General features: G+C 44.1%; 1 long non-coding RNA gene across 12 annotated transcripts in view; it reads left to right on the forward strand.

Moving 5' to 3' along the window:
- Positions 1-12342, forward strand: part of LOC135970553 (uncharacterized) — a 93447-nt gene that overhangs the window by 15943 nt on the left and 65162 nt on the right. For 11 of the 12 annotated variants that reach the window (XR_010586282.1, XR_010586283.1, XR_010586287.1 and 8 more), the window contains exon 2: positions 10148-10438. The exons of the other annotated variant lie outside the window; for it this stretch is intronic. This is a non-coding gene — a long non-coding RNA (uncharacterized lncRNA). The remainder of the gene's footprint in view (positions 1-10147; positions 10439-12342) is intronic. 12 annotated transcript variants of the gene reach the window in all.

The raw sequence follows: 12342 nt of genomic DNA on the forward strand, positions 1-12342 counted from the left end.
AGGCTATGGTGATCAAAACAGAATGGTACTGGTACAAAAATAGACACTTAGGTCAGTGGAACAGAATCAAGAACTCAGAAAGAAACCTTCACACCTCCAGCCATGTAACCTTCAACAAAATCAACAAAAATAAGCAATGGGGAAAGACTCCCTATTCAACCAATGGTGCTAGGATAACTGGCTAACCGTGTGCAGAGGAATGAAACTGAACCCCATCTTTCACCATATATGTAAAATATCTTAACATGGATTAAAGATTTAAATGTAAGTCTTAAAACTATAAAAATCCTGGAAGATGACCTAGGAAATACCACTCTGGACATAGGACCTGGCAGAGATTTCATGATGAAGACACCAAAAGCAATTGCAACCAAAACCAAAAATTGACAAATGGGATCTCCTTAAACTAAAGAACTTCTGCACAGCAAAAGAAACTAGCAACACAGTAAACAGCCTATAGAACAGGAGAAATATCTGCACACTATGCAACTGACAAATGTCTAATATGCAGAATCTATAAGGAGCTTAAACAACTCAACAAGCAAGAACAAAAAACCCACTTAAAAAGTAAGCAAAGAACATGAACAGATGCTTTTCAAAAGAAGACCTGCAAGTGGCCAACAAACATGAAAAAATGCTCAATATGAATCATCATCAGAGAAATGCAGATCAAAACCATAGTGAGGTACCATCTTATACCAGTCAAATGGCAATTCTTAAAAAGTCGAAAGACCACAGATGTTGGTGAAGCTGAGGAGAAAAGCGAACACTTAGACACTGTTGCTGTGAAAGCAAACTAGTCCAGCCACTACGGAAAGCAGTTTGGAGATTTCTCAAAGAAGATAAAATAGAATTACCATTCAACCCAGCAATCCTACTGCTGGGGATATATCTAAAGGAAAATAATTTATTCAATCAAATAGACTCATATGTTCATTGCAGTGCTATTCTCATGAGCAAGGACACAGAATCAATCTAAGTGCCCAGCAGCAGTGGACTGAGTGCACCATGGAAATCTATGCAGCCACGAAAGATAACAAAATCATGTCCTTTTCAGCAACACAGATGGAGCTGGAGGCCATTATCCTAGGTGACCTAACAGAAGAACAGGCAACTGCATACTGCAGGTTCTCGTTTATAAGTGGGGGCTAAACATTAAATATACATGAATGTAAAGATGGGAACCACAGACACTGGAGATCACTAGACAGGGGAGGAAGGTGGGGCACGTGGGCTGAAGCACCACCCACTGGGTACCAAGCTTACTGTCTGGGTGATGGGATCGTTGGGACCCCAAGCTGCAGCCTCCCACAATTGACCCATGTAACAAACCTACACATGTACTCTTTAATCTGTAAAAAGAGTTGAAATTAAAAGTGAATAAAGAAAATAAAATGACACGAGGCAAAAACAAAAAATGGGTTTAACTGACAGGATGAGAGAGAACTCTGCACTATCAACTCGAACTCTGCTCTTAAAAAGAATACTCTAGTCATTTAAAATAAGTGTAGGGTACATGATCATAATCTTATACAGATCACATATGATTGTACCAAAACCCTACCATTAAACACTGTGTATGGAATTATGGATAATTGCCACCTTGTTATTTATACCCTTCTTTTTTTGTCCTATTTTCAAGTGGCATTTTTTGTTTATCCTCAGGGTCTCATTGCTTCCAGGGGTCTCTTTCTGTACCTACTACCTTCTTTTTCACTGCCCACCTCAGCCCTTCCTCTGGCCTGGGACTATGGCTTCCTTGGCACTGAAGGCACAAGAACTGCATTCAGCCTCAGGAGAGAGGAGGATGCAGGGCAGGCTGTGGGGGTGGCCTCGGCATTGCAGACCAGTCTAACAGTGCTCAGTCTCCATTGCAGACAGCTGCATTTCTCCACCATGTTGGCTAAAACCAAGCCAATCTTGCCCCTTTCTTGATTGGTTTTTGTCTCACTCTTCCCAATTACTTGTTGAAAATTCATATTCTTCCACCTCACATTTCTTTCTACTTCTTGACTTCACAATGTATACTGATTTATTGTGCCCAGAAAATACTGGTCCCACCATGTCCTAAGTTACCATCTAAAGCATAGTGAATGAATGGACAAAAGGCCCCTGCCCCAATCACTGCCTCTCATTTATTCACTCACAGTGTTAGTACAGCCTCAGCAGCAACAGTGGACTGTGCTATGGATGCTTCCTTGAGGAAAACAGACAAAATCCCTGCTCCAGTGGGGACAGCAGGTGAACGTAATGAGCAGGTGCATTGCATCCGGTGTAGGAAGGTGACAGATGATTCAGGGGGCGGGGAACAAGGTTGTGGGGAGGAAGACCGGGAGGGGAGCCCCCAGGTCCTCAGTAGCCTGAACAGGAAGGTCTCCAAAAAATTTGACGTGTGAGTCCTGGCTTCAAGAAGGTGAGCATTCCCGCAGGAGGCAGAGCCCACAAATATGGCCTGCAGTGGTCCAGGGAAAATCCAGAAGGTGCCTCTGTAACATTTTCAAGACAACCCTAAAACAAAAGAAATACCCAAGAATGTATTTATTAAGTAATTAGGACCAAGCAATAAATATGTATGACCTAGCAATTTAATCGCCATTTAAGAAAGTATTTCACATGAATTGAAAAAGTTTATTTCATTCTCTTTTTTTTTTTTGAGCTGGAAGGGTTGGGTGTCATTTATTGACAGCAATTTATATACATTTGTTTCCTTCTCATGGTTGTTTCATTCCCAGCGCAGGCACAGAGCCCTTGAGAAAGGTAGTCTCTGCACCAGGGAGCCAGGAATGCAGGTCGGACACATTTTTGGCAGGCAAGTTCAGCTCCAGCAGGATGCAGTCCTTCAAGTTGGAATTCCATTGGGTATTTGAAAGGCACCAAGGTGGGGGGTAGAGAGGGAGTCTCCAACAGGACTCACATTTCAGTCCAAGCCTCCTCATTATCCAACTCCTTACAAGTTTTAGGACATTGGGGGACAATAATCAGGCCCATCTGCCTCAACAGGGGCAGATTCTTCAACCTGTGTCCAGTTCACACACACCTGCTTCCGCTGGTCACACAGTTCAAGAGAATCAGCCTTATGTTAAAGGACAGATTGCGTCTTCTCTGCCCTTCCCCGGCACTTCTCTTCAGCGACATCTGTGCAGGAACTGCTGGGAAGATGGATACATAGACACTGGTTACATTTGTTGTGATGCAGTCATTCTATGCAATATCATGCAGAGATAAAAAGGAAAAGAATCTGTATGTGCTGGTCTTGGAAGATCTTCAAAGTGTGTTATTTTGGGATAGAATCTGCATGCAGCAGAGTGCCTATGGGCTTATCTTTGTTTTAAAAACCAGCATTGATACATACACACATCTGTACTATTAGTAAGGAAAACAGTGTTTCCATAACTTATTGCTAGTCTGTTTATCCATTTTAGGAAAAATCAGTGTAGTTGAAAAGCCATGGTGGCAGGAATTCGTCATCATCAGCCCAGATTCTACACTTCCCTACACATCGTGTTAACTGAGGTTGCCCGAGGAACAGGATGTGGAATGCAGCAGTCATGTTTCAGAGAGAAACCTAGAGTCAAGCTGGACCAGGGGTCTTGCCCTGACCTCTGCCTCTTCACCCAACCCCTACCTGGTCAGGCAGTGACCCTGGAGGGGCTGGGACAATGCTGAGAGGGCAGTGAAATGGGGAGGCAATGGTGAGGGCATGGTGAACACAGAGCACCCAGACCCCACAGCATCGAGGGAGGAGCTAGTGTGCTGTTGGGAGCTCTGGGAAGGCAGGGAGCCTGGGTACAGCACTCACTGCTCCTCTTATCCGGGACAGGATTGTGGTGGATGATGAGAAGAGTTTCCTGAAGAGCACAGTTTCCAAGCCTGGCAGAATGACTCACCCCGGTTGCACTCACAGCCAAGACCCACTCAGCCTTTGGACCAATCTGCCGCAGGGGCTGGTAAAGTCAGGATTGTGAATACTACTGAGCCTTCTGCCAGGGCATAGGGAACAGCAGCCGAAGGATGGCCAGCAGGAGGCTCAGACTACCCTACCCCCAACTCTCTCACTTTGAGTGGGGAGGAAGCCTTGAGCCCAGGGTGTTGAGGTTTCAGTGAACTATGATCATGCCACTGCACTCCAGTGCAAGACAGAGCAAGACTCTGTCACACACAAGCTCACACACACAAATTAAATTGTGGTATGATACACGTAACATGAAAGTTTCCATCTTAACCATTTTTAAATGTAAAAGTTTATTTTTCAAAATGCAGTATTTTCACCTGCCTGAGCAGTCCTGGACCTTCTTCACCTGAATGTTTTCTTCCTAAAACAAGGACCACTTTAAATCAGACTTTGTTAGCTTTCAATAGCTGTTGTTACAAATTACTATAAATTTAGTGTCTTAAAACAACATACATTCATCCAGGCATGGTGACTCAGGCCTGTAATCCCACCACTTTGGGAGGCCGAGTTGGGCAGATCACTATGTCAAGAGATTGAGGCTGTCGCAAAACCCTGTCCTACTAATAATACAAAAACCAACTGGGCGTGACGGCATGTGGCTGTAGTCCCAGCTACTCGGGAGGCCGAGGCAGGAGAATCACTTGAACCCAGGAGGTGGAGGTTGCACTGAGCCAAGATTGTGCCACTGCGCTCCAGCTTGGGTGACAAAGCAAGACTCCGTCTCAAAAAAAAAAAAAAAAAAAAAAGAAAGAAAGAAAGAAAGAAATACATATATTAAAAAGTATATGTAAGTATATAAGTATACGAAAATAAAACACATCCCAGTGTTGTGTGTGCCTACCTGCACCCCCCAAACCCACACTGTGGCTTACTAGGCACTAGATTCCAGCTGTGGGTTACATCTGGAGAGCCCCTTATTGCTCCCCATAGACGACCAAAGCTGTAGAGATGATTGTGACTATGAAGACATGTTTATGCATTGTAGAACCAGCTTAATATGTGAAATGGTAGATATTATTCAAGGGTGCTAGTCTAAACCAACAATCAGAGGTTTGTTCAGTGAGAAGTGATCTTACACATGGTCTGTCAAATAGGACCACACTTTTTGCCTCCAGGACTTTGCACATACTGTTCCCTCTGCTGCGATTGCTCTTCCTGTGGCTCTATGACCAGCCACTTTCTTGTCTGTCTTGGGATTTTGGCATAAAGTCATCTCAGAAAGGCCCTCACTGACCACCAACCATGCTAATGCAGCCTCCGCCCCAATTACTCTCTGACTCAAAGCCATGCTCACTTCTTTCAAAATCCTCTTTTAACTAGCTCGTTTATTGCTTTAACTTTTGTTTTCAGAGACAGGGTCTCACTCTCTTTCCCAGGCTGGAGTGCAGTGGTGCGATCATAGCTTATTGCAACCCTGAATTCCTGGCCTTAAATAAGGGATCCTCTCACCTCAGCCTCTGGAGTAGTTAGAACTACACACATGGCTATTTTTTTTTAATCTAAAATTTTTTAATATGTAATTTTTTAAATTTATTTTTTGTAGAGATAGGGATCTTGCTATGTTGCCCAGATGGGCCTGGAACTCCTGGCCTCAAACTCTCTTCCTACTTCGATTTCTCAAAGCACTGGGATTACAGGTGTGAGCCACTGTGTCCAGCCACTGATTTAAATTCTTGAATGTAGATTTTCTTCCCAACCAGACCACAAGTCCCATAAGGTTAAAGCCAGGTCTGGACTGTCCAGTGTGGTTTCTCTACAGCCTTGAATGGGGGCAGCCACAAAGCAGACTGGATTAGTTTTCCATTGCAACATAATAAATTGCCATAAACTTGGCAGCTTAAAGCAATGTGCTTTTATGATCTCACAGTTTCTGTGGATGAGAAGTCTAGGCATAGCTTAGCCAGGCTCTCTGATCAAGGTCTCAAAGGTGGCAATCAGAGTGTTGGCTGAGGCTGGGGTCTCGTTTGAGTCTTGGCTCCTCTCCCATGCTCCTGTGTCGTTGAAAGAATTCATTTCCTTGTAGCTATAGAACTCACAGCAGCTTGCTTCTTCAAGGACAGTGGGAGAGCATGTCTCTGGCTTCAAATCTCTTCCTTCAAAAGCCTGAGATTCTCTTTTAAAGAGCTCACTTAATTAGGTCAGGCTCAACTAAGATAATCCCCCTTTGGATGAAGTCAGGGTCAACTGGTTAGGGACCTTAATTGCATCTGCAAAGTTCATCTCTGCCACATAATATAATCTAATCACAGGTGAAATCCCATCCTACCAGCAAGTCCCACCTACATGCAAAGAGAGGGTGTTACACAGGGTGTGTTTGCTGTGGGGATGGAGATCTTGTGGACCATCTAGAAAATTCTGACTACAACAGTGGCTCTCAATACATTTGTTGAATGAATAAAACACCTGCCCTTCCAAATGCCTTCCTTGATTTAAGATATTTCCTTTGCCAGGAGTTCTTTCCATCTTGCTGCCAACTTTACTTGTCAAAATCTCATTTATCCTCTGGCTCAGATTTGCTTCTCATTCATGACTTCCTCACTGTTTCAGGCAGGCAAAGGTTAGAATTTACCTTCCTCACTACATATGTGAGGCCAGATGCTTTTTTAGTTGTAACATTCTTATATAGCAATACACATGTACATTTACATAAAAGAGATCACATGGTTCCTGTTGACAACTGTGGACACTTTTTTCTTCTCTGCCCTTCCCCTTCCATCTGCCCCTCCATTTCCAAATACAACTTGTATTAAATAAAAAAAAACCCTATCTTTCCATGTTTTCCTTTGTATTCATATAATCCCATAACCCTACAAAGCTCATTTCTTTCTCTAGAACTCCTTTCTCTCTCTCTCTCTCTCTCTCTCTCTCTCTCTCTCTCTCTCACACACACACACACACACACACACACACACACACACAAACACATATAAAAGGAACTTTTTTTTAAGGGAGGATGAGTCATTGTTTTAGAAAAATGTTATCATATGATATACATTTTTCTGCATCTTGATTTTCTCACTCAATATCTCATAGAAATATCTTTGAGTCATCTTGCATAGCTCCAAATTAAAGTTAGTTCCTTACAACAGATGTGCATTATGTCATGGAGTGAATATACTCACAAAGTACTCAGCCATTCCCCTGGTAATAGGAATTTGTTTTGCTTTTGGTTCTGCATCACTATGAACAATGCTGCAGTAAGTATCTTTGTACATTTTGGTAAAAATGGAATGAATCTTCAACAGTTCAAGAGCTGGGTGTATGCACTTTTAACAATTTTACTAAATGCTGCCAGATTGCCTTCAGAAGAGATTGCATATTCCATGTTTCTACTAGACTGTTGGAGAGTACATTTTCCCCACAGCCCAGCTGCAATGGTATTTATGGCACTTTTAAATTTTTGCCAGTGTGCTAGGCATAAAGCCATAACTCAGAGTTGAATATGAAATTTCTTGAATACTGAGGAATTCAAACTTCTTTTCTTTTCCTTACTTGTTTTCCTTTACTTTCTTCTTTTTTTGCTTTTTCTTCCTTCCTCTCTCCTTCCCTCCCATCTTTCCTTATTTTTCTTTTTTAAACATTGAGACTTGCTCTTCTGGGAATGGTCTCTTTATAACCTTTGCCTCTTTCTGGTTAGTTTGTAAGAGTTCTCTGTATATAATAGAAATTAACCTTTATCTATCATTTACCTTACAATAATTTACAGATTTATAGTGTATATGTATATTTCGTTTACATAATCTGGCAATGTACAAAATTTTAATATTCAAATATGCTAATTTTTTCTTTTATTTCTTCAAGATTTCCATTCTTGGTTTGTAAGATGTCCTTAACCTTTAGATTATATCTGTAGTATCCTAGATTTTCTTGCAAAATTTTAATTTTACTTTGTATAGTGAAGTCTTCAACTCATTAGAATTTAACTTCATAGAAGACATGAGATAGGGAGGCATTTTAATTTTAACCTTAATTTTATTGCAAATGGGAAACCAGTTGTTCTGGCATCATTTGCTAAAGAAGTCACCCTTTTCCTTTTCGTGTGAATTGCTGTCTTAAGTTACCTGGTGGTTTCTTGGGAGCTCAGCCAGCATGGTGAATGTTGGGTATAAGTTTTGTTTTCTCTCTAGCCAGCTTGAGTGAGCACAACATCCTAGGGTGTCTCTGCTTTGTTGGTTTACTCATTCATTTAACATTAGTTGGCATCTATTATGTCCTAGGCTGAAAAACATGCCCATTCTATGTCTTCTAGGTCTTTTTGGTTGAATACGAAATATAAGAAAAGTACAGGTCTTTGTCAACCAAGGAAAATAGTCCCTTAAAGTCAATTTACTGGAGACAGAGAGTCCAGATTTGAAAACAAAGAGTGGAAAACGTGATTGAGACTTTATCTTGAATAGTCGAATGAAAAGTTTTAGAGGAAGCGTATTTTCTTTTTCTTTTTTTTTTTTCTTTTTCTTTTTCTTTTTTTTTTTTTGATACTGAGTCTCACTCTGTCGCCCAGGTGGGAGGGCAGTGGAGCAATCTCGGCTCACTGCAAGCTCCGCCTCCCAGGTTCACGCCGTTCTCTTGCCTCAGCCTCCCGAGTAGCTGGGACCACAGGCGCCCGCCACAACGGCTGACTAATTTCTTTTGTATTTTTAGTAGAGACGGGGTTTTACCGTGTTAGCCAGGATGGTCTGGATCTCCTGACCTCGTGATCTTCCTGCCTCGGCCTCCCAAAGTGCTGGGATTACAGGCGTGAGCCACCACGCCCGGCCTATTTTCTTATATTTGACAAAATTGATGCTTTAATTGCAATGAAGGAGGCATTGATTTGGGCGTATCATTTTCCTATAAATTCCCTGCACTTCGTGTTTAACGTTCACAACTCTATAAAAGTAATTCAGTTTTGCAAAATATTTCAGAGCTCATTCATTCCCCCAAAGGACTCAATTCTTTTGTACACAAATAATTCTCCTTTTAAGTACCCATCAGGTAGTGTGTCATTAACTGGTCTAATTGCCATGTCTTCATGTGCCCATGGCTTCATGAGCTGTTCTCACCAATTTCACTTCCATGAAATTCACAAAATCCCATACTCTTTGCAAGATTTGCATTTCCACTTGGCACTGTTTTTCATTTACTTGCATTATGTGCACAGATGTTTTCGTGTCACCCTCAGGAAGGCTGCCTCTGAGGACCTGTTGGGGTTGGCACAGGGGAGACAAGTGCAGCTGTGACTGCAGAGGTGGATTTTGGAGATGAATGTTATAAGTGGTCAGTTCATTAGTGAACTCTTTTGGATTGTGATGGCTTCATCTCTCTACGTAACTTTGTAATAACTGTGGGGACTCCATTCATAAAGATTTGGACCATGTGAATTCCTTTATACAAAAAACTATAATCTACAAAATGGGAGAGTAATATCGCTGGAACACTCTGGGAGTTCTGAGAGGGGAGATGTTATGGCTGGGTGGGAGGCTCATGGGGAACTGGTGACATGGGTTTGCAGGAGTGGCAGGAGTCAGCTAAGCGGTTCTTGTGGAATGAGTTGGCTTTGGCTGTGTGGAGGGCATTCCAGCTAAAGGGACCAGCATGAGCAGATGCAGAGAGGAAGACACAAAGAGCAACACATGGGTCTCCCTTCAAGGAAGGATTTGCTGTTGGGCTATGGTGGCATATGGTCAGCAGACAACCTCCAGCTGGCAGCTGGAACCACCTTTACCATTGTCAACGTCTCCCCCGGCCTGGCTTGCCCCCAGCTTCCTTTCACAAGGGTTGATACCTAAAAACAACTTCAACTGAAAGCTCTATCTCAATCTCTGCTTCTGGAGACCCTAGGCCCAGGCAAGAGCAATGGGTTGGTGTGGGGGCTATGGTGGGGAATCCAGGTGGTCCAGCTCCAACAGCAGGAGTTCCTATCTGGTTCCAAGTTTTCATCATCAAGCCCATACATTCCTCAGATTGAGGGGTTCCATGGTTGATGAAAAGTATCATGTGTCATGCTTTGGGAATTTTGATCTGATTTGCCTGTGACATCAGGAGTAGACTTTTATTTTTATTTTTAAATGCCTATTTCTGTGCCCAGAAATAACTGATGTCCAGGTTCATGCATTCAGCTGTGGTTGGGCTCTCTCCATCTCAAATCGTTGTGGGTTTTCCTCACCGCCTTCTCCCTGCACCCCCACCTCCGTGATGGTGGCTCTTCCTCCCCAGGTGCTCAGAGAGACATGGCCAGCTCCACTCCTCCCCTGGCACCCACCTTCTGACCGCTCAGCACCTCTGTCCCTCTGCTGTCTACACGGACCAATTCCTGCACTCTGCCTGCCTGCCTGCTCCCGTCACATCCCTACCTGGCTGCTCTCGGAGGAGGATCACACTGCAGCCCTTCCTGGTCTCCTGCTCAGCCTCCACCACAGTCTATTCTGTTCAGCGATTCAGATCATCCATGTCCTGCACCAAGCCCGAGTCTCCAGCCTCGCTCTGTGCAGCTACAGCCTTTCCCAGGTAGACAAAAAAAAAAGGTTTATAGCAGGAAAGGTTGTGTCCCTTGAGCTAAAACATGGGTAGGGACAGCCTGGCCCTCTCACTTAAGCCAAACCTTGGCCTAGTGGCCAGGCCTTGGAAAGCAGGTGGTGCTGTCTCGGTTGCTTCTTACACAGTTCACGGGACATGATTCTGGCAGGACCCTTCCCCATCAGGGAGCCTCACCCCCTGTTTCACAGTGAGGAGCAGAGGCCCCTGGGGGACTTGATGGCTGGGGTGAGTCTCCAGTGAGACATGAGTAAATTACCTAATTAAGGCAGCTCCACTGAATACATTCTACATGCAGGCAATTTGTTGTTTACTTCCCACATAGACAAAGAAATGAAAATAGGAACTAAATCAACATCTCAGAAAGAAAAATTACCTTTGATGAATGAATGATAATGAAAGATTTCTTGATTATTGAAAGTGTGTGAAATGGTTCTCACCCCAAGGTCAAAAAGTTAATAGCCCCCACCCAAACCAAAGTGTCCATCATTTGTTCAGGAAAGTATTTGTTCAGCGCCTGCAACGTGCCAGGCATGTGGCTGGGCCTTATTGATGAAACAGTGGGAAAGTCAGATCAAAGGAGAACATTAATCAAATAGTCAAACAGATGACACAGATCAGAGCCCACCCACATTTCCTGGAGTCTGACATCTTGTGAGATTCTGGTAACAACAGGCCAGGAAGGAGGCGGATGCTGTTTGTGCAAAGAAGACAGTCAGTAGATGGGACTTGTTGGCAGTTGAACCCTCACAAGGTGATGCCTCTAATGTGTTTTAGATGCTCTCTTCTGAGGCCGGGTCATCCTTGGGGGTCCTGTCCTCCCCCTGCTCTCACCCCCATGGACAGTTCTGGACTAGGCAGGAATGACTGACCATCATGCCACAGTGGGGGCAGAAGAGATAAGGTTTGGGGCTGAGTGAACAGTCCAGGGAGTTGACGAGTGTCACTGGAGGAGGGGAGAAAGTGAGGGGGCGAATGGGGAAGAGGGTGGGGCCAGCTTCCTGCCAGCTGAGGGGGGTTTTGTGGTTCTCCCTGGCAGCTTGGATTCCCATGGACAGAGCTCGGGAGGCAGGTGGCCAGAGAACTCCCACCCTACCCCGTTCCTGTGGCACAGGGAGGATACCACATGGGTTGGGATGTGTTGCCTGAATCTGGGTGGAATACTGACCGTTCACTGTTTCTTCTTTGTGTGTGCCTGGATGGCAAAGGAGAGGTCTATTTTATTGCAAACTGTTGCACTCCTCTCTTCTGTGATGAGTGCATTCAACCAGAATGTCTGAGATCCGTGAACTACTTGGTAACCAACTACTCCCAATAAAATTGCTCTAGTTCTTAGGACAATTCTTGGACACATTGAAGATTCAGTAAATATCTGTGGACCCACTGAATGTGTGCCTTAGGACCCAGGCAGGGGCACTGTCAGGGGACGGTGCTGTTAGGGGATGGTGCTGAGGAGCGGGAGTGGTCTCAGCATAGGGGCTTTGGGACCCAGGGTCCCCTTCTAAGGAAGCAGGAAAAGAGGAGGCAGCTGGGGCCTGGATATTGGAACCCATGCAGAGGGTGCCCCAAATTTGATAACAAGTGCCTCCTCTCAAAGTGAGGGCTGTGGGGTGGGTGTGACTGCAGTGGTGTGTTGGTTAAAAATATTTTTAAAAACTCTTTTGGAAAAAAAAAGCCCAACAACCCTGATTTGTAGCAATTGCCAATTTCCCAGGTGTAAATACTCCCATCATGGCTGATTTCAAGCTGCCAAAGATGTAACCACCAATTAGCAAAGTTCCTGAACATTTCACAGTTGGCTCTCAGAGCCGGCTGCCTGCACTCCACTGGGCATAAGGGACTGTCTGGTCCCTACTAGGGGTCTCACAGTGGATGTG

The sequence above is a fragment of the Macaca fascicularis genome, chromosome 4 (genome assembly GCF_037993035.2).
Source record: "Macaca fascicularis isolate 582-1 chromosome 4, T2T-MFA8v1.1".
In the NCBI taxonomy this organism is placed as follows: domain Eukaryota; kingdom Metazoa; phylum Chordata; class Mammalia; order Primates; family Cercopithecidae; genus Macaca; species Macaca fascicularis.